The sequence below is a fragment of the Gopherus flavomarginatus genome, chromosome 2 (genome assembly GCF_025201925.1).
Source record: "Gopherus flavomarginatus isolate rGopFla2 chromosome 2, rGopFla2.mat.asm, whole genome shotgun sequence".
NCBI lineage: Eukaryota > Metazoa > Chordata > Testudines > Testudinidae > Gopherus > Gopherus flavomarginatus.
Genome location: NC_066618.1, coordinates 286,252,938 through 286,279,581, shown reverse-complemented (window position 1 = coordinate 286,279,581; position 26,644 = coordinate 286,252,938). Strand labels below are relative to the sequence as shown.

Sequence of the window (26,644 nt, the reverse complement as noted above, 5' to 3'; positions counted from 1 at the left end):
GACATAGCACATGAGAAGAGGGGAGTGGACGCTCATACCCTCTCCTCGGTCTCTTGCGCTCGCTCTGAGCCTCCCACTCTCCGCTTCTTTCTCTCCCCTTCCCCGGCTTCCATCCGCTCCCTGTGCCGCCCCCTCGCTGTTTCTTCTCCCCGTGCTGCCTCCCCTCCCTCTGTCCCTCTCACACTCTGGCTCAGGCTGAGGAGGAGCCGTGTTTAGCGCTGTCTAATCCACGTGGCTCTGCTGGCGCTATATTAGGTGCGCAGGAAGCCCTGCCGGGGAGTAGCTGAACTGGGGAGGCGGCGGCGGCGGCCGGAGCAGCGACTCGCCAAGGCTCTACCCGCTCCCACGCGGGAGCTGCCTGCTCCGTGGCCGGCCGCTGCTGCTGCCCAGTCCCGCTGCTTGGGAGAGACAAAGGGAGACGCGGAGGGAAGAGGCGGCGGCGCTGGGATCCGCTGCGAGCGCCGAGGAGCCCCCCCAGGACCTGTGAGTGGCCGGTCGCTCGCCCTGCTGCTGGAGGAGCCCCGTCCTCTGCTGGTGCGTGTCTCCGGTGAGCCGCTGGGACCCGCCGCCCCCTACGAGGGGAGGGGAGCGAGGGGCAGCAGGGGATCCCGGGGAAAGATGGGGAGTTCCGAGCGGGGAAAGGCGCAGTGGCTGGGGTGGCACCCGGGGGCGCAGTGGCTTGGAGGGCGCAGTGGCTGGGGTGGCACCCGGGGGCGCAGTGGCTTGGAGGGCGCAGTGGCTGGGGTGGCACCCGGGGGCGCAGTGGCTTGGAAGGGGCAGTGACTGGGGTGGCACCCGGGAGCGCAGTGGCTTGGAGGGCGCAGTGGCTGGGGTGGCACCCGGGGGCGCAGTGGCTTGGAGGGCGCAGTGGCTGAGGTGGCACCCGGGGGCGCAGTGGCTTGGAGGGCGCAGTGGCTGGGGTGGCACCCGGGGGCGCAGTGGCGGCACCCACGGGCGCAGTGGCTGGGGTGACACCGGCGGGGTAGAAGGATCCCGGAGCAGGAGAAGCGTTGGCAGAGGGCAGGGCAGGGCAGCCCCGCTGGGACAGGAGGGCAGGCCGGGGCGGTGGGCTCGCTCTGCGCTCCCAGGCGCCCTTGTCTGCCCGACACTTGCTGGGGCAGGGCTGGCAGGAGCCCGCGGGCAATCCCCGCTAGCTGCCCGACTCCGATAACGGGCTGGAGACGCGACTCCGGCTGCGAAGGCGCGCCCGCCCGGCTGTCCGCACGCCTCTCATGCCTGGGGCTGCGGGTGGCCAAGCCCCCGGCCCTGCGGGGATCTCGCTGGCGCCCCGTGACTTCGCCTGTAGCTCGGGGCCGCTCCCCGGGTCCCCCAGCTTGTGTGTGGGGCTGGGACTGAACCAGCCCCCGGCCAGCACCGGTTGCCAGCTCGATCCCGAGCCCCCTGCTCCATGGAGCAAGGGAGGGGGCTGTGCGCTTCTCCCAGCGCAGCGCAGCGCCCGCCGCGGGCTGCCCCCTCGCTCCCATCCCTCCTTCCTCATCCTTCGCGGCAGCCCCCTGCTCTCCCTCGCCTGCAGACTGGCTGGAGCCTGGCAGCAGCCGCTCAGCTAGGGAGGGGGAGAAGCTGGTCCTCCGAGGGGCTCTGGTTTTGATCACTGCCGGCTGCTCAGTGTCAGGCAGAGGGGAAAGTAATTCAACTCCCTGTGGCTTTGCCCTCCGGGGACTCGAGAGACCCAGGACTCTCGCCTCTTGTGCCATCCAGACGCGGTGTAGCCTGGCAGGCTGTTCGCTCGGTTTAGTTTGGCCTTTTCTGAAAACTTGCCCAGGAAGAACTTTTTTTTGTTTGTTTGCTCCTTGTCTGTAAATCCTCTGCAGGACTGTGTGAGCTGTGCATTGTTCCCCCTGCTCCTTCCAAAAAAGCTTTCTTAAAAGACGCCCACTTTCAGCCAGAGGGAGCCACTCCAGGGCTCGGCAGTTGTTCCTCCAGCAAGGAAGTTTTGAAAACGTTGGCAGATTGCACCCGGGCCTCTCGCTGAGCAGATGGTTGCGCTGATGGCTGTTGATACGGATAAATTAATAAAGGGGCTTCTCGTGTTTATTTGGATGATCAGCAGCTCTTTCTGGTCACAGCTGTCTGGTGTAAATTCTGCAACGTCTGCTGCAGGGCACAAGTTAACCTTGGGTTTCAATAGGAAATTCCTCTTGGACTGATTTCAGAGGGGTAGACGTGTTAGTCTGTATCAGCAAAAACAAGGAGGAATCCTTGCGGTACCTTAGAGACTAACAAATTTATTTGGGCATAAGCTTTCCTGGGCTAAAACCCACTTCATCAGATGTATTTTTCACTCCATGCATCTGGTAAAGTGGGTTTTAGCCTATGAAAGCTTATGCCCAAATAAATTTGTTAGTCTCTAAGGTGCCACAAGGGCTCCTCATTGTTTTTTCTCTCGGACTAAGAGGACACTGGTGTTGGGAGGCTGTTTGGAAGTCTGTTTGGCTTTGTTTCTCTGTTTTTTCAACACCCAGTGAACAAGTGTTCCAAACTAATCTGACACTTAATGCGCCCCCTCACTCAAGAGAGATTCACCTTGATGCATTTGCTAAGGTTAAATAGATTGCAAAGTACAGTGCCCCGTGTAGGTTGCCAGACTCATTGCTCTGCAAAAGCTCCTTATTTGGGGGCGGTGGAAGGGGGATTGTGTCCGTAAAAGTTATGCTACTGGTAGAAGTGACTGCATAATTCAGGGTTTGTCAGCCTTTCTGCTGTAAACGATTATTTCTGGGTGAAAACTGGCATACAAATATGAACAATGTTTCTCTACTGAATTTTTATGGGAGGGAAGAGGATCAGGCATTTTCCTGTTATAAAGCTGATAGTCTTTGTGCTCTTAGGGGCCTGATCCTAGGCTCAAAACTCTCACTGACTTGATACCTTGTACAATCGGTTTCTGAAGACCGTAGAGTATTTTGGGATTCCTTTTTGGGGCAAAGTAGTATAAATTCAAGTTATCTATACTAACTCAAACGGTTTTCACTTACAAATGGAATTTGGCACACAATTAGTAACATGAAGTAAAGATAATGAATGTCAAAGGTTAACAATTCACCTGTTCTGCATGTTTTATTACTAGGACCAAGATTTTGTCATAGCCCTCGTCCAGACTAACCCGCGGCATCGGCGGGTTAAAATCGATTGCTCGGGGATCGATATATCGCGTCTAGTCTGGACGCGGTGTATCGATCCCCGAGCGCGCTTACATCGATTCCGGAACTCCATCAATCCGAACGGAGTTCCGGAATCGACGCGGAGAGCCGCGGACATCGATGGCGCCCCGTCCAGACTGGTGAGTATCTCGATTTTAGAAATTCGACTTCAGCTACGTTATTCACGTAGCTGAAGTTGCGTATCTAAAATCGATTTTAATTTCTAGTCTGGACGTGGCCATAGATACTTTTAGTAAGTTATAGACAGGTCATGGGCGATAAAGGAAAATTTAGGGATGCTCGTGACCTGGTTTACACTGGGGGGGGGTTCAATCTAAGATACGTCAACTTCAGCTACGCTAATTCTCGTACCTGAAGTTGCGTATCTTAGATTGGATTAAAATTACTTACTTCGCGTCCTCGCGGTGCTGGATCGAGGGCCGTGGCTGCCCTGTCGACTTTGTTTCTGCCTCTCACACTGCTGAGTTCAGCAGTCGATGGGAGAGTGATCGGGGATCGATTTATCACATCTACACTACACGTGATAAATTGATCCCCGATAAATCTGTTGCTACCCGCTGATCCAGATACGACATAGATGTACCCCTTGACTTTTACTAAAAATATCCATGACAAAAGGGGGAGCTGCAGAGTCCCCACACTGTGGTGGCAGCTGTGGAGGCTCTGGCTCAGAGCTCTGGGGGTCCCCCATCACCCTTGGCAGCTTAGAGGTCCAGGGGGCCCCCTCTGTCTATGGCCGCCGGGAGTGGTGAGGAAACCTTGCAGCTCCCAGCTGCCGTAAGTCAGGAGGTCTCTGGAAGTTATGGATTCTATTCTCTCTATGGCAAAAGGAACAGCTCAGTGGTTTGAGCATTGGCCTGCTAAACCCAGGGTTGTGAGCTCAGGCCTTGAGGGGGCCACTTATGGATCAGGGGCAAAATCAGTACTTAGTCCTGCTAGTGAAGTTGGGGGTCTGGACTTGATGACTTTTCAGGCTCCCTTCCAGTTATGAGATAGGTATATCTCCATATGTTTATGGGGAGGGATGGCTCAGTGGTTTGTGTATTAGCCTGCTAAACCCAGGATTGTGAGTTCAATCCTTAAGGGGGCCATTTAGGGATCTGGGACAAAAATCTGTTTGGGGATTGGTCCTGCTTTGAGCAGGGGGTTGGATTAGATGACCTCCTGAGGTCCTTTCCAACCATGATATTCTATTCTAAAATCACAGCCTTATTTTTTACATGTTGGAGATTCTTTCCTACAATGAACACATGTTCCAAATCCTTAACAAGACCAGTTCTAGTCTTGGCATACATTAAAATCTTGTGTGTGGGTCTAATATGCATTTTAAAGAAATATGTGTGCATATGTACCATATATATTGAAATTACTCATGTTCATATAATACTCTTAAAAGTCTAAATTATATATTTGCCTACAGGCTGTCATACTGTCTGGAGTGGTTCATGTCTGAGAGCCAGCCTCAGTGCAGACTGTCAAAAAGCAGGGCAGACTCCAAAAGCTGGCTGTCTGTTTTATAATGAGATTTCACCAACCTAGTAACAAATGTGAACACCTATAACAGTCTTACCATGGATCCACCACCAGTCCCCTTGCGCATTCCAGTCTATCGAGAGACCAGTCACTTACTCCAGGTCAATTTGTACCTCAGATCTCATGCCAAAGACAACGTTTGTAGCCAATCCTATAGTAAACCAACTAAGGATTTATTAACTAGGAAAAAGAAATGAGTTATTTACAGGTTAAAGCAGGCAACCTATACACACAAATGAGTACAGTCTATGGTTCTTAAAGATGACTGAATCTGTCAGCAATGAATGTCTTGTAGGGCTGACCAGGTTGACCCTGGGGATCTCTGCTTTCGTTTCAGAGCTTCAGCCCTATGATAGTCCAAAGAACAAAGAGATGAAAGAATTTTCATATCAGATATCTTTATTTTCTTCTTCCAGAGTTGAAGCCGATTGGATGAGCTTTCTGGCACATAACGCCTTTATGACCCAGTCTTTGTTTCGAGATGTTTCTCACTGTTCCACTTACACCTTGTCTTCAGTACAGATTACTTCAGTATAACCTACATCACTCAAGGATGTGGTTAATCCAACCATCTGAGCAACATAAGTATATCGACCTAAGCACTGGTGTGGACAGCACTGTGTTGGCGGGAGAACTTCTCCTGCAGACATAGCTACCATCTCTCTCAGAGGCAGGCGTTATTAACCTGACGAGAGAGCTCTCTCCTGGCGGCTTAGAGCATCTTCACCAGAAGCACTGTAAGTGCTCTAGTGTAGATATAGTGTTAGTTCTTAGTCTTGTTGGGCAGGAGAACCACTCCTCCTAGTCGGGTTCACAAGTTCACAGGAGGCATTTTTACAGTTATAAAGCAAAACTTGTATATTACCTTGTAGCATGGGGTACAAACATTACAAGTACAATTAACACATGCATCAACTTAGAAGCATTTTATAGAGTCTAAATACTAAACACCTCTTTACAAGTCACACCTATCTTAAACAATACTAACATACAGGTGAGCTGGTCTGGTTTCCAGCTATGAATGTGTCAGTGCTCAGCTGATACCTACAGCCTTGACAAGAGGAGTTTAGTCTAACAGTGTCACACAGGACACACATTTTAAAGGGGAAAAAAACCTAATTGTAGATTAGAGAGAGATTGGAAAGGTGAGAAATTTCTTATTTTTTTTAGTCAATTTTTATAAGCTCTAAAATTCTCTTTAAAAGGGAAAATAACTTGGAATTTCTTATCTCTTTTTTTCTGCTGAAGTTTAAAGATGGACACTTTATCTGTGATCCTGTACTGGGCTCCTTTATATTAGTGTTTGTACAAAATGATGCAAGTTAAAGATGAAGAGTCACCTTTAGCTACACATTTCCTGCCTCCTGGGGGTGTGCCACACATGCACTTGGCTGATCCTTTTTTGTATTTTATTTGCATATCTGTAACTGAGTGGGTGGCTTTGCATTAAGCATCTGCTTTGAAAAACTGTACCTGAAATATCTACTTGATACTAGCCTGTGTCAGCCCATGTCTACTGAGGTAGATAAACTGAACCTTACCCAGTTTATAGGACCTGATCCAACACTCAATGAAATGGGTGAGTCATGAGAAATATGATGTTGTGTTGTCCCTATGGAACCATGGCGACACTAGATGAATCTTGGTGTACTTTGCCAAACCTTCCCCCAGACACACACTATTGTGCTTTTGGCTGTCTGTCCGCAGAAATGGCTACACTAGAGTCCTCTCTACTCTGGCCTTAAGTGTTTAAACAAAAATTTAAGTGTTTAAATTTAAGTGTTTAAACAAAAATGTAAACAGTTTGGCTTGGCATTGACAATGGGCGGGGGAGAAGAAGGAAGCGTGAGTGGCACAGTCTTAGATGTGGCACAATCTACAGCTGAGCTTCACTGAGATGCAGGTGGTTTTAATCTTTTTACAGCAAGCTAACAGACGCACAACAGCTATCCTGCTGTAAAATCCTGAGGGGAGACAAGACCCTGGTAGCTTTCACCAAGAGGTTGCACTATACTGCTTATCCCCCATCCCCAGTTCGCCTAATTGCCCTGGGCACTACAGCTGGATAACTGCAAGGCCTTGGTTTTCTTGCTGTAGTTAAATAAACAAAACCCTATTTGTTTCAGCAAAGACAAACTGTCTCTGTGGGGAAGTTATTCCAGAATAATATAGGGTGTGACTTTACAGCACTGTGGTTATTTGGAATATCACTTCTTATTCTGGAATAAGCGTGTCCACATGGGGAGTTATTGTGGAATAGGTTAGGCAGCTTCCCCATGTAGACAAACCCAAAGCCATATAGCCAGTTTTTACTGGGAAGTAAACTTGGCATGGTCAGCGTTGGAGAAGAAGTAATACTGCCTCACCTAGCTACCTCAAGGTCAACACAAGTGATAGTTGAGGATTTTACAGTGAGAACTATCACAGGTTAGTTACTGCCATGTATAAAACAAAACACCTTTGTGATCCTCGCATAAAGGGATACAAATTTAAAAACAAACAACCTCCCTCCATCTGAATCTGTTTTACCTTGCTGCTCTGTGTAGCCTCTAAGATCACTGTGAAAGAGATTAGAGCAGGAAAATGTAGTTCTTTTTGGTTCATGCACTTTGTGATTTTGACAACACTTTGAACTTAGTCAGTGTAACTGCTTCCCCCGCAGAGTAAGTTTTCCCAGCGGTCTGTGCATTTTTCCCCATACACCAACGGGGGAGAAGAATAATTAATATTAGTACCATAAAAATTGACAACGGGACTTGAGGATTCCTGTGCTAGTGCCTGAAACTACTTTAAAGTATTTTTTTTTTTTTTTTAGAAAACTGATTGTATTAATAGTGTTTACTTATGGTTCTATCCATTTCTCCTTTCTTTCTATAGTGTAAATGAGGAGGAACTCATTATAAATTCATGGAGGATAGATCCACCAATAATTATTAACTAGGATGGGCAAGGATGGTGTCCCTAACCTCTGTTTGCGAGAATCTGGGAATGGGCGACAGGGGGTGGATCACTTGATGATTGCCTGTTTTGTTCATGCCCTCTGGAGCACCTGGCACTGGCCTCCATGGTTCTAGATGCTAAGTCAGAAAGAGGTGCGATGGAGTTGGAACTCCTCACCTTATAATAATACAGTCCTATTGTGATTAGACACCGTAGCTAAGTCGTCAGAATGGAATCAGTGACCTATTCAGAGACATCATTTAAATGTAGTCATTGCTGTCAGAAACTTGCCAACCTGCTTTGCTTCTCTTGTCTAGCAAGTCAGTTGCTGTTTTATTCTATATAGGTTCTTGTACTGTGCTCATCACTGCAGTATCTGAGCACCATCTAGTAATGCAGTAAGCAACATCTGCCACATTTGTTCCCTCCTCCTCCCCCCAGTGGGAGAAGTGTGTGCAGTGAAGTCTTATACACCTCTACCCCGATATAATGCTGTCATCGGGAGCCAAAAAGTTCTTACCGCGTTACAGGTGAAACAGCGTTATATCGAACTTGCTTTGATCTCCCAGAGTGCATAGCCTTGCCCCCCCGGAGCACTGCTTTACCACGTTATATTCAAATTTGTGTTATATCGGGTCGCGTTATATTGGGTTACAGGTGTAATTATTTTTTAAATTCCCAAACAATTTATACTTCTGTGCACTGCTCTATGTTTTTGTTAGAAAAAGCGACATCAAAGACATGTGCCTTGCATGTAGAGCAGAAGGTGGTGAGTCCTTAATTCCTGTAGGTTCTGCTTTTAGAAATGTCCTTTTGGCATTTTGATGGGGCACATAAGCCTTTTAAAGATATTTTGCTGTCTCACAAAAGTTGGGCTTGTATTTTTTTCCCCATCTACATCCAAATGCAAGCAAAGAATTTCTCTAATATAATTACTCACTGTGTACTTGAATTCCCTTGACTAAAGGAGAAATTGCACAACAAAGTCAAAGTCTGGAAAGCAGTGGGGATATTTGTTACAAATCTGCTTGTGGTATGTGGGTTTTATTAGAGACCAAGAGAAGTCTTGCAGTTAAGGCATTGGACAGGGTCTGGGGAGATCTGAATTTAATTCACAGATCTGCCTCTGACTTTCTGTGACTGAGAAAGGCAACTAATCTCTCTGGGTTCATCTAGGCTGCAGTAAGATCCAGAGCACAGCGGCCACTGGTTTGAGTCAGTTGACTTGGGCTCATGGAGTTCGAGCTGTGGGGCTACAAAATTGCAGTGTAGACATCTGGGCTCAGACTGGAGCCTGGGCTCTGGGATGGGGGGCAGGGGAGACGGTCCCCGAGCCCACGCTCCAGCCCAAGCCTGAACATCTATACTACTATGTTTAGCCTCGAACCCCACGAGTCCAAGGCAGCTGACCCGATCTCTGTGATTGAGTTTTTTATTTTTTTCTTAATCATCACATTGCAGATTCCCACAGTGTTTTAGTTTCCCAGTTGTAAATCAGGTATAATAATGCTTTGGTGTATCTTACCTATTTTTATTGCAAGCTCTTTGAACCGGGATGTTTTCTGCTATGTGTTTGTACAGCCTCTCGGGCGTTGGCGCCCCAATGTCTAAGCTTTCTCATGGACGCTTGTTATCTCTTCCATCCTCTTTGATACGTTTTCGTTTTTTTTTTAATGCCCACAATTATCTATTTACAACTCCTGTCTGCCACTTGCAACGTGTACAAATTACCACGCTGGACAAGGTGGAGGCTAGAAAGCCCCTGTCCCTTGTGACAGATTGTGCTCTATGGCCAACGTCAGAACCTCCCGCAACAGAGAGGAAGGCCAAAGCTCCGATACAGTGACGAGATCTAGCAAGGCCTCCAGAAATTCAGCATTCCCACTGACAACAGGGAAAATCCTGCTCACTATCACTGCAGAGAGCCAACAGAGAAGCCAGGCTGAGACCCACAGGCAAGCCTAGGAACCATGGCGACACTAGACGAGTCTTGGTGTACTTTGGCAAACCTTCCCCCAGACACACACTATTGTGCTTTTGGCTGTCTGTCCACAGAAATGGCTACAGTAGAGTCCTCTCTACTCTGGTCTGGAAACTTAAGTGTTTAAACAAAAATGTAAACAGTTTGGCTGGGCATTGACAATGGGAGCAGGAGAAGAAGGAAGCGTGAGTGGCACAGTCTTAGATGTGGCACAATCTACAGCTGAGCTTCACTGAGATGCAGATGGCTTTAATCTTTTTACAGCCAGCTAACAGACGCACAACAGCTATCCTGCTGTAAAATCCTGAGGGGAGACAAGACCCTGGTAGCTTTCACCAGGAGGTTGCACTCTACTGCTTATCCCCCACTCCCCAGTTTGCCTCATTTGCCCTGGGCACTACAGCTGGATAACTGCGAGGCCTTGGTTATCTTGCTGTAGTTAAATAAACAAAACCCTATTTGTTTCAGCAAAGACAAACTGTCTCTGTGGGGAAGTTATTCCAGAATTATGTAGGGTGTGACTTTACAGCACCGTGGTTATTTGGAATATCACTTCTTATTCTGGAATAAGCGTGTCCACATGAGGAGTTATTGTGGAATAGGTTAGGCAGCTTCCCCATGTAGACAAACCCAAAGCCATATAGTCAGTTTTTACTGGGAAGTAAACTTGGCATGGTCAGCGTTGGAGAAGAAGTAATACTGCCTCACCTAGCTACCTCAAGGTCAACACAAGTGATAGTTCAGGATTTTACAGTGAGAACTTTCACAGTTACTGCAGTGTTTAAAACAAAACACCTTTGTGATCCACACAGCTGGTGAAACCCTGGATAAGGGGATACAAGTTTTAAAACAAACAATCAACTCCCCTCCATCTGAATCTGTTTTATCTTGCTGCTCTGAGTAGCCTCTAAGATCACTATGAGAGAGATTAGAGCGGGAAAATATAGTTCTTTTTGGTTCATGCACTTTGTGCTTTAGACAACACTTTGAACTTTGTCAGTTTAACTGCTTCCCCCGTAGAGTAAATTTTCCCAGCGGTCTGTGTGTTTTTCCCTACACACCAACAGAGGAGAAGAACAATTAATGTTACTACCATAAAAATTGGCAGGGGCACTTGAGCAGTCCAGTGTTCGTGCCTGAAACTACTGTAAAGTATCTTTTTTTAGAAAACTGACTGTATTAAGTGTTTACTTATGGTTCTATCCATTTCTCCTTTCTTACTGTAGTGTAAATCAGGGGGAAATCATGATATATTCATGGAGGATAGGTCCACCAATTGTTATTAACTAGGATGGGCAGGGTTGGTGTCCCTAGACTCTGTTTGCCAGAATCTGGGAATGGGCGACGGGGTGGATCACTTGATGATTACTTGTTCTGTTCATTCCCTCTGGAGCACCTGGCACTGGCCACTGTCGGAAGACAGGATACTGGGCTAGATGGATTTTTGGTCTGACCCAGTAGGGCCATTCTTATGTTCTTATTGAAGTTGGCAGACATTTCTGTAAACTGGTGTAAGGGAGAAAAGAAAATAAGCCTTCTGGTTGTAGGGTAGCATAGACAGAACCTCTGTCTTGTAGTCAGTAAGGCACTCTTGAGATAAAAGGTGCTACATAAACATAAGATTAGCTGCATCTAGTAACAGTCATCTTTCCTGATGTTTCAGATGGTCATTTTGTACACACTGTATTTCAAATAGGAGTAGTTCCAAAGACCGTGCTGAAGTAGAAATGTTCCCTTTAAAGATAGGAAAATGCCAGCAAGTTCACCTCTCAGTTGCAAATCTTTAACGTGCTATTAACTTTGCCACTTGCTAGAATCTTTGACAACAATGACTTTGGAGAGCTATGAATACATTTTATTTTCTTGTTCCTAGTTCTGTAAAATTGTTTGTTTTTTAATCTTTACGCCCTCACTGGTATTGAGGAAACTTTTCTTTTGGCCACATCTTACTTCCGTTTGCTCCTCTCTGCACCTTTGTAGTAGGAAGAAGCATTGATCCAAGGCTGCAGTCCTTGGTAGATTGTAGCACAGAGGGTAGATGGAGCCGGCACAACCAACATGTAAAAAGCAGCATGACAGCACAGACAGAGGAAAAGCAAGAGGGAAATCTTGGCACCCAGCCCTCTCTTTGGTGGATATTTTCTCTGCTTTAACCCAAACGTTAAAAAAATAATCTGTTTAATAAAGCATGAGTGGTCAGATATTTAAGAAATGAATAGAGTATCCTTAAATAGCATGATTGTTATTTAAGAAGGTATTTTCTAAGTTAGCAAAAGGCTATGAATCTTGCAATAAAGAGTAAGTAGTTTTAAATTAGCTCATTTTCAGTTTTGCTTTAAAACTATTAACAGATGGACTAAGTAAAAAGGAAATAGAGTGAAGAGTCTTCATGCCTGGTAGGTTGCCCTCAAATGAATTGTTTTTTTGTCTGTTTCTTTGTTTGTTTTAAAGCCATCCACAAATGGGCCTGAGGTGCATCTGGGGCTCTTACTTGAAACCCCCAAGAGGATGTGTGGTTTTGTGAAAAAATTACTATTGGACCCAATGCTTTCTTCTCTATTCCACAATTAGACAGACAATATGAGTCAAATTCAAACTGAGTTAGTCAGTGGATTGGCAATTTGGCTCCATAATCCAAGGACCTGTAACATCCTGGAGAGGACAATTTATTGCAAAAGAAAGCAGTAGTGATTTCTTCCAACCTGGGATACATTGATCTGTGTTGGAATTTATACACTTCCTCGTTTTTCATTTTGAATTGTGCTAAATAAAAGATTTATCTGCCCCGATTGAGGCATATGTGTCTATATCACTTTCAAATTCTGAACCCAACATGCCTCCATGGTCCTAGATGCTAAGACAGAAAGAGGTGCGATGGAGTTGGAACTCCTCACCTTATAATAATACAATCCTATTGTGATTAGACACCTTAGCTAAGTCGTCAGAATGGAATCAATGACCTATTCAGAGACATCATTTTAATGTAGTCATTGCTATGAGAAACCTGCCAACCTGCTTTGCTTCTCCTGTCTAGCAAGTCAGTTGCTGTTTTATTCTATGTAGGTTCTTGTACTGTGCTCATCACTGAAATATCTGAGCACCATCAAGTAATGCAGTAAGCAACATCTGCCACATTTGTTCTCTCCTTCTCCCCCTGTCATAAACAGATAGCTAAGGGTTAATGTCTCTTTCACCTGAAGCACCTGACCAGAGGACCAATCAGGAAACCGGATTTTTTCAACTTTGGGTGGAGGGAATTGTGTGTCTGAGTCTGTTTTCTGCCTGCCTGCTTTCTCTGAGCTTTGGAGAAGTAGTTCTACTTTCTAGTCTTCTGTTTCTAAGTGTAAGGACAAAGAGATCAGATAGTAAGTTATATGGTTTCTTTTCTTTGGTATTTGCATGAATATAAGTGCTGGAGTGCTTTGATTTGTATTCTTTTTGAATAAGGCTGTTTATTCAATATTCTTTTAAGCAATTGACCCTGTGTTGTATCATCTAAATACAGAGAGAACATTTGTATGTATTTTTCTTTCTTTTTATATAAAGCTTTCTTTTAAGACCTGTTGAAGTTTTTCTTTACTTCAGGGAAATTGAGTCTGTACTCACCAGGGAATTGGTGGGAGGAAGGAATCGGGGAGATCTGTGTGTTGGATTGCTAGCCTGATTTTACATTCCCTCTGGGGGAATAGGAAAGTACTTTTTGTTTCCAGGACTGGGAACAGAGAGGGAGATTCACTCTGTTTGGATTCACAGAGCTTGTGTCTGTGTATCTCTCCAGGAGCACCTGGAGGGGGGAAGGGAAAAAGGATTATTTCCCTTTGTTGTGAGACTCAAGGGATTTGGGTCTTGGGGTCCCAGGGAAGGTTTTTCAGGGGGACCAGAGTGCCCCAAAACACTCTAATTTTTTGGGTGGTGGCAGCAGGTACCAGGTCCAAGCTGGTAACTAAGCTTGGAGGTTTTCATGCTAACCCCCATATTTTGGACGCTAAGGTCCAAATCTGGGACTAAGGTTATGTCATGAGTGGCAGTGGTGGGAGGATCTAAACAGAATCCAGAAGCCAGTAGAAATATTATATTTTTCTTTTCTCTGCTGGGGGCTTTTTGGCAGAGAGAAACAGTTGGTTTTAAAAGGGAACCAGAGAGAATTTTTTTTTCTGCTCTCTCTGGCAGTTTGTGGCTTGCATGTTAAGCGAGAAGCCATTAAGAAACTGTTGAGGGTCTTTTGTCATGCAATAGCCCTCCCATTAGGAGGCAAGTACCAGCACTTATATGCATGCAAATAAAGTGGTTTTTCTGGTTTCCCTTCATTGAACATTAGCTAGAGAGAGAAAAGGAAAATTAGCTAAAGGCACTGTTGCTAGGCAGACTTCAGGAGGCAACAGAGAACCTGCAGTTCAGAAGATAAACACCGGAGGGCACCCCAACACAAGAAAACAGGAATCATGACTTCTAAGGCAAAAATTGAGGCCGAAGAACAAATCAAAGAAGCTGAACACAGGCGAGAGATGGAAAAACACAAACAGGAACTGGAAATAAAACAAAAAGAGATGGAGATGAAAGAAAGAGAAGAACAGATCAAAGAGGCAGCCTACCAAAGAGAACAGGCAGCCTACCAAAGAGAACAGGCAGCCAAAGAGGCAGCCAAGGAGGCAGCACACAAAAGAAAACTAGAAGAAGAAGAGGTGGCCTACCGAAGGAAACAAGCAGAAGAAGAGTTGGCCCACAGAAGGAAGCAAGAAGAAGAAGAGGCGGCCCACCGCCAAGACATGGAAAAACAACAAAAAGAAATGGAAAAACAACAAAAAGAGAATGAAGAGAAGGAAAAACAGAGAAAACATGAACTGGACTTGGCAAAAGCTGGGCTGCCTGTGCCAGCCAACCCTAACAACCCGGCGCCAAATATTGCTCCACAGCACAGGAAATTTCCCACCTACAAGGCAGGTGATGACACCGAGGCCTTCTTGGAAAATGTTGAAAGAGCCTGTCTTGGGTACAACATCCCCGAAGACCAGTACATGGTAGAATTGAGGTCACAGCTCAGTGGACCTTTAGCAGAGGTGGCAGCTGAAATGCCTAAGCTGCAAATGAATGACTATAAACTTTTTCAAACCAAGGCCAGATACCGAATGGGGATAACCCCAGATCATGCCCGTCGGCGCTTCAGAACCCAAAAGTGGAAACCCGAGGTGTCATTTCCCAAACACGCCTACTACATTGCAAAAAACTATGAGGCCTGGATAACAGGAAACAACATTCAAACCTTGGAAGAACTGAACCTCCTCATACAAATGGAGCAGTTCTTGGATGGTGTTCCTGAAGACATCACACGGTACATACAAGATGGAAATCCCAAAGATATCGCTGGGGCGGGGGAGATTGGAGCCAAATGGATGGAACTGGCAGAAAGCAAGAAAGCTACTGTCAAGGGGAACGATAACCCCAGGGGGCACACAGACCATAAACCCTACAACCGAGGACAGCCAAAGACCCCACATACCACCCAAGTAAAGCCACAGATACCCTACCTTTCAACCTCACCAGTCTCCAGTAACTCACCTCGGCCCAGTGACCCATCAGATGGAAGATGCTTTAAGTGTAATGAACTGGGACATATCAAGGCCAAGTGTCCCAAGAACACCATGCGAGTGCAATTCATTACACCACCATCACACCAAAGATCCCCAGGCCCGGATGCCTCTCAAATACCCTTGGAGCGAAGGGAAAATTTGAGAGTGGGCGGAAAGAAGGTTACTGCGTGGAGAGACACGGGGGCACAAGTGTCAGCTATCCACCAATCCTTCGTTGACCCCAAATTCATCAACCCAAAGGCCAAAGTTACAATTTACCCCTTCATGTCACAAGCTGTAGACTTGCCTACAGCTCAACTGCCTGTCCAGTACAAAGGCTGGTCAGGAATGTGGACTTTTGCAGTCTATGACAATTATCCTATCCCCATGCTACTGGGGGAAGACTTGGCCAACCAGGTGAAGCGGGCCAAGAGAGTGGGAATGGTTACACGTAGCCAAACCAGGCAAGCTTCCAGACCCATTCCTGTTCCTGAGCCGTCCACAGAGGCCCCGTCTGTGTTACCAGAGACCCAGACAGAGGTAGTGGACCCGGATTCCATGCCTACCACTGAAACAGCCACAGCATCTCCAGTCCCAGGCCCGGAACTGGAACAACAACCAGCACCAGCAAGTGCAACTACATCTTCAAACTCAACGCCAGACGGCGCCAGCGAGCCAAAACTGGCAGAAGCAACAGACAGCCATACCCAAAAGGCTCAGCCAGAGCCTGAAATACCCTCAGGTGCACCAGCGGAGAGCGGTTCACCAGCAACGGAAACAACCCCATCACCTACATCGCTTCCAGAGGGACCAAGCCCAAGTCCACAGTCTGAGGAAGAACTGGTGACCCCAGCCTCAAGGGAACAGTTCCAGACTGAGCAGGAAGCAGATGACAGCCTTCAGAAAGCTTGGGCGGCGGCACGGAGCACCCCACCGCCTCTCAGCTCTTCTAATCGATCCCGGTTTGTTATAGACCAAGGACTTTTATACAAGGAAATTCTTTCTGGTGGACACCGGGAAGAATGGCAGCCGCAAAAACAGTTGGTGGTTCCAACTAAGTACCGGGAGAAGCTCTTAAGCTTAGCCCATGATCATCCCAGTGGCCATGCTGGGGTGAACAGAACCAAGGACCGGTTGGGGAAGTCCTTCCACTGGGAGGGGATGGGCAAAGACGTTGCCAAGTATGTCCGGTCTTGTGAGGTATGGCAAAGAGTGGGAAAGCCCCAAGACCAGGTCAAGGCCCCTCTCCAGCCACTCCCCATAATTGAGGTCCCATTTCAGCGAGTAGCTGTGGATATTCTGGGCCCTTTCCCAAAAAAGACGCCCAGAGGAAAGCAGTACGTACTGACTTTAGTGGACTTTGCAACCCGATGGCCAGAAGCAGTAGCTCTAGGCAACACCAGGGCTAACACTGTGTGCCTGGCCCTAACAGACATCTTTGCCAGGGTAGGTTGGCCCTGCGACATCCTTACAGATTCAGGGTCTAATTTCCTGGCAGGGACCATGGAAAAACTGTGGGAAACTCATGGGGTGAATCACTTGGTTGCCACCCCGTACCACCATCAAACCAATGGCCTGGTGGAAAGGTTCAATGGAACTTTGGGGGCCATGATACGAAAATTCATCAACGAATTCTCCAATAATTGGGACCTAGTGTTGCAGCAGTTGCTGTTTGCCTACAGGGCTGTACCACATCCCAGTTTAGGGTTTTCACCGTTTGAACTTGTGTATGGTCACGAGGTTAAGGGGCCATTACAGTTGGTGAAGCAGCAATGGGAGGGGTTTACGCCTTCTCCAGGAACTAACATTCTGGACTTTGTAAGCAACCTACATAGCACCCTCCGACACTCTTTAGCCCTTGCTAGAGAGAACCTAAAGGATGCTCAAGAAGAGCAAAAGGCCTGGTATGACAGACATGCCAGAGATCGGTCCTTCAAGGTAGGAGACCAGGTTATGGTCTTGAAGGCGCAACAGGCCCATAAGATGGAAGCATCATGGGAAGGGCCATTCACGGTCCAAGAGCGCCTGGGAGCTGTAAACTACCTCATAGCATTTCCCAATTCCTCACTAAAGCCTAAAGTGTACCATGTTAATTCTCTCAAGCCTTTCTATTCCAGAGACTTACAGGTTTGTCAGTTTACAGTCCAGGGAGAGGATGCTGAGTGGCCTGACGGTGTCTACTACGACGGGAAAAAAGACGGTGGCGTGGAAGAGGTGAACCTCTCAACCACCCTGGAACGTCTGCAGCGGCAACAAATCAAGGAGCTGTGCACTAGCTTCGCCCCATTGTTCTCAGCCACCCCAGGACGGACTGAACGGGCATACCACTCCATTGATACAGGTAATGCTCACCCAATCAGAACCCCACCCTACCGAGTGTCTCCTCATGCCCAAGCTGCTATAGAACGGGAGATCCAGAACATGCTACAGATGGGTATAATCCGCTCATCTACCAGTGCATGGGCATCTCCAGTGGTTCTGGTACCCAAACCAGATGGGGAAATACGCTTTTGCGTGGACTACCGTAAGCTAAATGCGGTAACTCGTCCGGACAACTATCCAATGCCACGCACTGATGAGCTATTGGAGAAGTTGAGACGTGCCCAGTTCATCTCTACAATAGACTTAACCAAGGGGTACTGGCAAGTACCGCTAAATGAACCTGCCAAGGAGAGGTCAGCATTCGTCACCCATGCGGGGGTGTATGAATTCAATGTCCTTCCTTTCGGCCTTCGAAATGCACCCGCCACCTTCCAGAGGCTGGTAAATGGTCTACTAGCTGGACTGGGAGAATTTGCAGTTGCCTACCTCGATGATGTGGCCATTTTTTCAGACTCCTGGCCCGAACACCTACTACACCTGGAAAAGGTCTTTGAGCGCATCAGGCAGGCCGGACTAACTGTTAAGGCCAAAAAGTGTCAAATAGGCCAAAACAGAGTGACTTACCTGGGGCACCAGGTGGGTCGAGGAGCCATAAACCCCCTACAGGCCAAGGTGGATGCTATCCAAAAGTGGCCTGTCCCACGGTCCAAGAAGCAGGTCCAATCCTTCTTAGGCTTGGCCGGATACTACAGGCGATTTGTACCACACTACAGCCAAATCGCTGCCCCACTGACCGACCTGACCAAAAAGACCCAGCCAAATGCCGTTAAGTGGACTGATGAGTGTCAAAAGGCCTTTACCCAGCTTAAGGCGATGCTCATGTCTGACCCTGTGCTCAGGGCCCCGGACTTTGACAAGCCATTCCTAGTAACCACAGATGCATCTGAGCGTGGTATAGGAGCAGTGCTCATGCAGGAAGCAACAGATCACAACTTCCATCCTGTCGTGTTTCTCAGCAAGAAACTGTCTGAGAGGGAAAGTCACTGGTCAGTCAGTGAAAAGGAATGCTATGCCATTGTGTACGCCCTGGAAAAGCTACGCCCATATGTTTGGGGACGGCGGTTCCAACTACAAACTGACCATGCTGCACTAAAGTGGCTTCATACTGCCAAGGGGAACAACAAGAAACTTCTTCGTTGGAGTTTAGCTCTCCAAGATTTTGATTTTGAAATTCAGCACATCACAGGAGCTTCTAACAAAGTAGCTGATGCACTCTCCCGTGAGAGTTTCCCAGAATTCAGTAGTTAAAAAGTTTTCTTAAAATGTAGAAGTCTGTTAGTTAAATACTTAGGAGTATATGTAACGGTGCATGTGTTGTATTAATCTGTTTATTTTCAAGTTCTAGAAGGAAATCGCCACCAGTGAGCTTCCCCACTGTCTGCAATTTGGGGGGCGTGTCATAAACAGATAGCTAAGGGTTAATGTCTCTTTCACCTGAAGCACCTGACCAGAGGACCAATCAGGAAACCGGATTTTTTCAACTTTGGGTGGAGGGAATTGTGTGTCTGAGTCTTTGTTTTCTGCCTGCCTGCTTTCTCTGAGCTTTGGAGAAGTAGTTCTACTTTCTAATCTTCTGTTTCTAAGTGTAAGGACAAAGAGATCAGATAGTAAGTTATATGGTTTCTTTTCTTTAGTATTTGCATGAATATAAGTGCTGGAGTGCTTTGATTTGTATTCTTTTTGAATAAGGCTGTTTATTCAATATTCTTTTAAGCAATTGACCCTGTGTTGTATCATCTAAATACAGAGAGAACATTTGTATGTATTTTTCTTTCTTTTTATATAAAGCTTTCTTTTAAGACCTGTTGAAGTTTTTCTTTACTTCAGGGAAATTGAGTCTGTACTCACCAGGGAATTGGTGGGAGGAAGGAATCGGGGAGATCTGTGTGTTGGATTGCTAGCCTGATTTTACATTCCCTCTGGGGGAATAGGAAAGTACTTTTTGTTTCCAGGATTGGGAACAGAGAGGGAGATTCACTCTGTTTGGATTCACAGAGCTTGTGTCTGTGTATCTCTCCAGGAGCACCTGGAGGGGGGAAGGGAAAAAGGATTATTTCCCTTTGTTGTGAGACTCAAGGGATTTGGGTCTTGGGGTCCCAGGGAAGGTTTTTCAGGGGGACCAGAGTGCCCCAAAACACTCTAATTTTTTGGGTGGTGGCAGCAGGTACCAGGTCCAAGCTGGTAACTAAGCTTGGAGGTTTTCATGCTAACCCCCATATTTTGGACGCTAAGGTCCAAATGTGGGACTAAGGTTATTACACCCCCCAGTGGGAGAAGTGTGTGCAGTGAAGTCTTATACACTTGTACCCCGATATAATGCTGTCGTCAGGAGCCAAAAAGTTCTTACCGCGTTATAGGTGAAACTGTGTTATATCGAACTTTCTTTGATCTGCCAGAGGGCATAGACCCGCCCCCGTGGAGCACTGCTTTACCATGTTATATTCAAATTTGTGTCATATCTGGTTGCATTATATCGGGGGAGATGTGTAATTATTTTTTAAATTCCCAAACAGTATATACTTCTGTGCACTGCTCTATGTTTTTGTTAGAAAAAGCGACATCAAAGACATGTGCCTTGCATGTAGAGCAGAAGGTGGTGAGTCCTTAATTCCTGTAGGTTCTGCTGTTAGAAATGTCCTTTTGGCATTTTGATGGGGCACATAAACCTTTTAAAGATATTTTGCTGTCTCACAAAAGTTGGGCTTGTATTTTTCCCCATCTACATCCAAATGCAAGCAAAGAATTTCTCTAATATAATTACTCACTGTGTACTTGAATTCCCTTGACTAAAGGAGAAATTGCACAACAAAGTCAAAGTCTGGAAAGCAGTGGGGATATTTGTTACAAATCTGCTTGTGGTATGTGGGTTTTATTAGAGACCAAGAGAAGTCTTGCAGTTAAGGCATTGGACAGGGCCTGGGGAGATCTGAATTTAATTCACAGATCTGCTTCTGACTTTGTGTGACTGAGAAAGGCAACTAATCTCTCTGGGTACATCTAAGCTGCAATAAGATCCACAGCACAGCGGGCTGGTCAGCTGACTTGGGCTCATGGGGTTCGAGCTGTGGGGCTATAAAATTGCAGTGTAGATGTCTGGACTCGGACTGGAGCCTGGGCTCTGGCATGGGGGGCAGGGGAGAAGGTCCCAGAGCCCAGGCTCCAGCTCAAGCCTGATCATCTATACTACTATGTTTAGCCTCGAACCCCACGAGTCCAAGGCAGATTAGCCGATCTCTGAGACTAGGGTTTCTTTTTTTTGTTTTTTTTATCATCACATTGCAGATGCCCACAGTGTTTTAGTTTCCCAGTTGTAAATCAGGTATAATAATGCTTTGGTGTATCTTACCTATTTTTATTGCGAGCTCTTTGAACCGGGATGTTTTCTGCTATGTGTTTGTACAGCCTCTCGGGCGTTGGCGCCCCAATGTCTAAGCTTTCTCATGGACGCTTGTTATCTCTTCCATCCTCTTTGATACGTTTTCGTTTTTTTTAATGCGCCCAATTATCTATTTACAACTCCTGTCTGCCACTTGCAACGTGTACAAATTACCACGCTGGACAAGGTGGAGGCTAGAAAGCCTCTGTCCCTTGTGACAGATTGTGCTCTATGGCCAACGTCAGAACCTCCCACAACAGAGAGGAAGGCCAAAGTTCCGATACAGTGACGAGGTCTAACAAGGCCTCCAGAAATTCAGCATTCCCACTGACAACAGGGAAAATCCTGCTTGCTATCACTGCAGAGAGCCAACAGAGAAGCCAGGCTGAGGCCCACAGGCAAGCCAGGAAGCAGAGTGTGCTCTAGCCTCCCTCTGACCAGTGTACCTGTAGCCACTGTGGGAAGGTTTGCACTCGCGCCTCAGGCTCTTTCCCATACCGTTGCTAAGCACCACTGATGGACCGACTCTGTATGAGAACTCCTTCCCTGCTGAGTGTACTCCCAGTGATTCAGGTGGGAGTGTAGCATGAATAAAAACACCAGGAATAGCCCCAATGGAGCAGAACTGAAGCTACTTTAGGTCAAATGCACAAAAGGGTGCACTATTAATGGGTTTTGGAGGGCCTGCTAATCTTAAAGTATTAATTGAACTTTGTCTGAGTTGAACTCCGTCCCTGAGTAAAACTGACTGGAACAGAAGATTATACAGGAAATATGGTCTGGTAAAAGCACTGAATTAGGTCTGGCTTCAATTCCTGGCTCTTCCCCAATTTGTGTCCTTGGGCACGTCATTTCATCAGTCTGCATTCTCTTAAAATGTGGAGCATAACATCTCCTTTGTCTGTAGCAAGTGTAGACCAAGGACGCTGGAACAGTTTTTATAGTGGGGGTGCTGCCTTTGAACCATACTGTAAACCTTGTCTATAATGGAAACCTCTTCAAGCCAGGGAGCGCTGCACCCCGAGCACCTCTACTTCCAGCACCTATGGTGTAGACTGTAAAGTCTTTGGGAGAGAATTTCTCTCATTGCTGACTTTTTTTGTAAAGTTACACTTTAAAAAATCAACAATTAGAATAAGCCCGACATCGGGGGGAGGGAGGGAAGGGAGACTGTGTGCAGCACCCTAAGAAAAAGAAAGTGTAGTTATTGGCTTTCCAATGCATTGTACAGTGTGTACAGATACCGTTATGGGAGCTGTTGAACAGAGCACTTGTTAATAATGGAAAAGGTCAGTATGCACCGTTCTTGTCTTGAGGCTGTAACTTAAAGAAATGGACCCCTGCTGCTGCTACTCAGTGTAAAGGCTTACTGTCCCAATGCAGTGATTCTCACACACTCCTAAGAAGTTGAGTGCCTTTGTCCATTATCCCATGCACCAGACATTCAGTCCTAAACTGTACCAAGCTGACCAGCTGAAAAGAGGAGTGAGGAACAAGGTGGTTGCAAATGTTAACATCAAATAATTTTTAATAGGATTTTTTGACTTTCTCAATAAAATTGTGTTTTCTTTTAGCAAATAAACCTGGTTAAAATGAAATTTAAATTTAGTACCAACTATGTTAAGGCCTAAACTTATTATAATGTCTTAAAAATTTTAAATAACAATAATTATGCTGAATCCATGAGCTTCTTTAAAAACTTTTGAGTTAAAGGCAGCTTTTCTAAATAAAGATGTTTGTCCTGATTCTAACTTTTGTGGTCAAGCGTTATAAATATGGCACAATAGGTCATCTTAAGTAATATAGGCGATTGTATCATTTTCAGCAGACTTAGGTGAGTAGGAACTTAAGCTCCAGTTACTTTCACTTAAGCATATTAGAAAATTTTCCCAGGCTGACCAGAAATAATTAGTTTACTTAACTGATTACAGTTAATCCCTCTCTTTTTTTTATTAAACTATTTTGTTGTAAATGTGAAACATGTTTTTATAAGAGAAGTTTACATATTCAAAACATTCAAGGCTGTTTTGTTTAATAAAAATAAATTTTATAATCTGTTTTGTGTTTTTAATTAAATTTCAGTTACCATCCCAGTGAGCAAAAAGTTAATTACCTAGTAAATAAGTATTGTTTGCCATTTTCTCACATACAAAAAATATACAATTAACAAGAATCTGAAAATATTAAGCTGTATAATTGCTTAAATAAATATGCATAGTCATAGTTTACCCTCTTAGATAGCAAAAAGGTGTACCAAATTTAGTGCACAGGTTCTCTTCAGTTGTAGATCAACATGTTTTTAATGGTTACATCAACCAGTGCGAATGTACCTTTCTTTGGAAAATAACTCAAGTACAAATGGAAAAGTTGACTTAAATGAAGACTTTCCACTTGGTGGTTTAAATCAATCCACCCTGGTGAGGAAAAAGTTGGCACTAGGCCACCTTTCTTTTCCCTGATCCTAGCTGAGCTGGAGACAAACAGTCCCCAGTGTAATCTAGAATAGCCCTACAGCTGCTCTAAAATATGCCGTCTGCATCCAGCAGCTGCAGTGGTTGAGGATCTTGCAGATAACTGTGCACTCCACCCCCAGCTAGACCCCTGCCCATCTTCCATGCACCCTGTGCAGAGAAGGTAGGTTAACAGTGATGCAGAACTGGTTACACCAGCTTTGTGCAACCCTACAATTCCTTTGGTAAGGAGAAATCCTTGTCTGTTCCTTCAGGGCAGCTTTCTGCAGCGGGGGAGGAACTAGCACTGAGAACTGAGCCCCAGGTATTAAATTGGATGAACATTTCAAAAGGTCTCCAGACTAACTAAATAATATGGTCATTTTCCAGGGATTAGTGAGCTATGTTTTTTTTAATTTAGCTCTCTAGTGCATAACAGAAGAACAAAGGTTGCTGCTTTTAAAGAGTATTTAAACTGATAAATCATTCTTGGGACTTGTCTTTTTAATCAATGCATTATACTTACATTTCTGAAATGTCTTTAGTGTTGGCATACCAGGCTGTATAGCAGCTCAGTGAAGAATACAATAAATGCATCAATTAAATCTGAAAAAAATCCTTCAGTTCATATAACCCTAATAGGGAACAAGATTGCCTAAATTCCAGTTTCTGATTGAATCAGATTCCTTCCAATGGGCCCAGTTCCCTGCAAGCTGCACATACCTGGACAATGTCCTGAGCAGTGACTGGGGTAGGGGAGGGCAAAGTAGTGGTCCCTCCTCTAGGGCCACCAGCAGGGGTTGAGACCTGCCCCCATCTGAAGTCACAAATGTTGGAGGAGCAGGCAGCCACCAAGTTCTGCCACCTTCCTGGGGGTGGTGAGGCTCGACCTTCGAGTTTCAGCCCTAGGGTGGCAGGTGGCAGGCTCCGGCCCTGGATCCTGGCTGCAGGTGCCAGCCCTTGGCTCACCACATGCGCACATCAGTCCTGTTCCCCGACTGTCTCCCTACTCACTTCCCCAACCAGGGCTTAATTTGTTCTCTGGCTTGCCAGAACTAGGGAAGTCTGCTGTGAAAATTGATATTTGTATGTTTGTTAATACCACTTTTCACAGCCTCCCAGCTAGCTAGTAAGTCTGCTGTGAAAGGTGATATTAACAAACATACAAATTACTTTTTGCAGCAGCAGACTTACTAGCTAGCAAGACTTTATAAAAGCAAAAGAAACAACAACAAAAAAGACAAGCATGTGCAAAGGACCTTATTTGTGTTTCTATTCTGTTTAGGTCCAGTAAAGAATGTACATTTTATTTTTTTTTGAGTCTGCAAAAAAACCCTCTACATAAATAAATTACAATTATTTGAACATGCATATGTGCATATTTATTTGTTTTTCCTAAAGTTAATTAAGTATTTTAGGAAAAATTGTCAGAGCGGACACCAGCAAAAGTTAATGGCCACACTCTGAGGCCACCACAATATTTATTGTGAGAACCCCTGGATTATAATATGCAGCAGTATGGTTCTTTGCCGTGAATTCCCTCCAGCAACCCACCGTGCCTCCAAGCTCCCTAGGAGATCATCACTATATTATAACCCAGATGAGCGCTTCTGATTCAGTCCAATAATACTTAGTTCTTTTATAGTTCTCTTCAGTCATAGATTGCAAAGCCATTTACCGACTGGGGGGTGTGGGTGGGGGGGAGGAGGCAGAAAGCTGTCATGTGATTCACCCAAGTCACACAGCAGACCAGTGGCAGAGCCAGGACTAAAACCACACACAGAAGGACATGATCCCTGGCCCAAAAAAGTTAGTTTAATTTTATTCCATTTATTGAGCCTCAGTCCAAAATATCAATCTGCTCCCTCCCCTATTAAAAAACTCTCCAATGAATTGTGAATACTTAGTAACTTACTCATACTATCAACAGAGTAAATTTGTCTTGCACCGATGTACCGCATATCTTCAGAGGTCTTGTATTTCCTTGCCACCAGCACGTTGTTTATCCAGCACTGCCATCCCTCACTGACTGCTGAGAGGGATAAGATGATTATTCAGTATCTTTCTCCGACCATCTGCTCTCTTGATCTTTGGCCTATGTGACTGCTAACATGCTGTGCAGATGCTGTAGGCTAAATTCATTCAAGCATTGTTCATTTTTCACTTCTTCTTTAGAACAGTATCGTAAGATGAGTAGGAGAAGCCCCATATGGATGAGACAGGGCAAAGCACTGGAGACCTAGGGCCCGATGCGGTACTGCCCTTCATAGTCATTTACATCTGTGAAAAGTGTTGCAACAATATCATTCTGATTTAGTAGCATCTTACACCCACTTTGCACGTGTGGAACCGTACAAGGCAGTGTAGAATCAGGACAGCATTGGAAGGAACAAACCTTCAGCAATGGGAAGATAGGCTAGATCACCTCATAGTCCCTCTCTCCCTCACCCCCGCATCCATGATCCTTCAGGACCACAGAACATTAGAAGCAGCTGTTTCCAGATAGAAAGACACCTCTAGCTCTTCTAAGCCCGACCTGCTTCTAGTGGCAGCATATACGCTAGAGAGTGGATCTGACTCTCAGCCCACTTGCACCCAGTTACCCATGTAGCTTGAATGGAGTTACTTCCATACTCCCACCAGCGAGAAACAGTGTTTTATTTGCTACTTTGTGCCTTGCATTCATCCCACTTCACCAGTATTTCTCTCCATACTGTATTCTGCAAATAAACTCCATACTGTTGACAGAGGGAAGTGCCATGTCATATATGTGACTGAGACCCTTTCAATTCCTAAACATCCTACGAAACAGCTTGATGTTATGTAGCTGTAACACCAACAGACCCTATTTGGTGGCGGGCAGGATTGAACCTAGGAAGCTAAATGCATGAGCAAAACACCATGTGCCTCTTAGCCAAGGCTGTAGTAGACTCAATCTCTAGATCAGTGATAATAATAAATTTGAGATATAACTATCTCCTAGAACTGGAAGGGGCCCTGAAAGGTCATTGAGTCCAGCCCCCTGCCTTCACTAGCAGGAACAAGTACTGATTTTGCCCCAGATTCCTAAGCGGCTCCCTCAAGGGTTAAATTCACAACCCCCGGTTTAGCAGGCCAATGCTCAAACAACTGAGCTATCCCTTCCCTCTGTTTGCATTGGTGACCCCTTTCACAGAGCAAGCCTCTGAGTGTGACCCCCATATAAATGGGGGCTAATTTAATGGAGGCTCAAG

General features: G+C 45.8%; 1 protein-coding gene across 2 annotated transcripts in view; it reads left to right on the top strand.

Annotated features, from left to right (window-relative positions):
* The first annotated feature begins 298 nt into the window (after window positions 1-298).
* Window positions 299-26,644, top strand: part of ST3GAL1 (ST3 beta-galactoside alpha-2,3-sialyltransferase 1) — a 126,838-nt gene continuing 100,492 nt past the window's right edge. The window contains exon 1 of one of the 2 annotated variants that reach the window (XM_050941171.1): window positions 299-534. The gene's annotated coding sequence lies outside the window, so the exon portion shown is untranslated. Of the gene's footprint in view, window positions 548-26,644 lie in introns of both variants that reach the window. The other variant, XM_050941172.1, reaches the window with a different exon arrangement.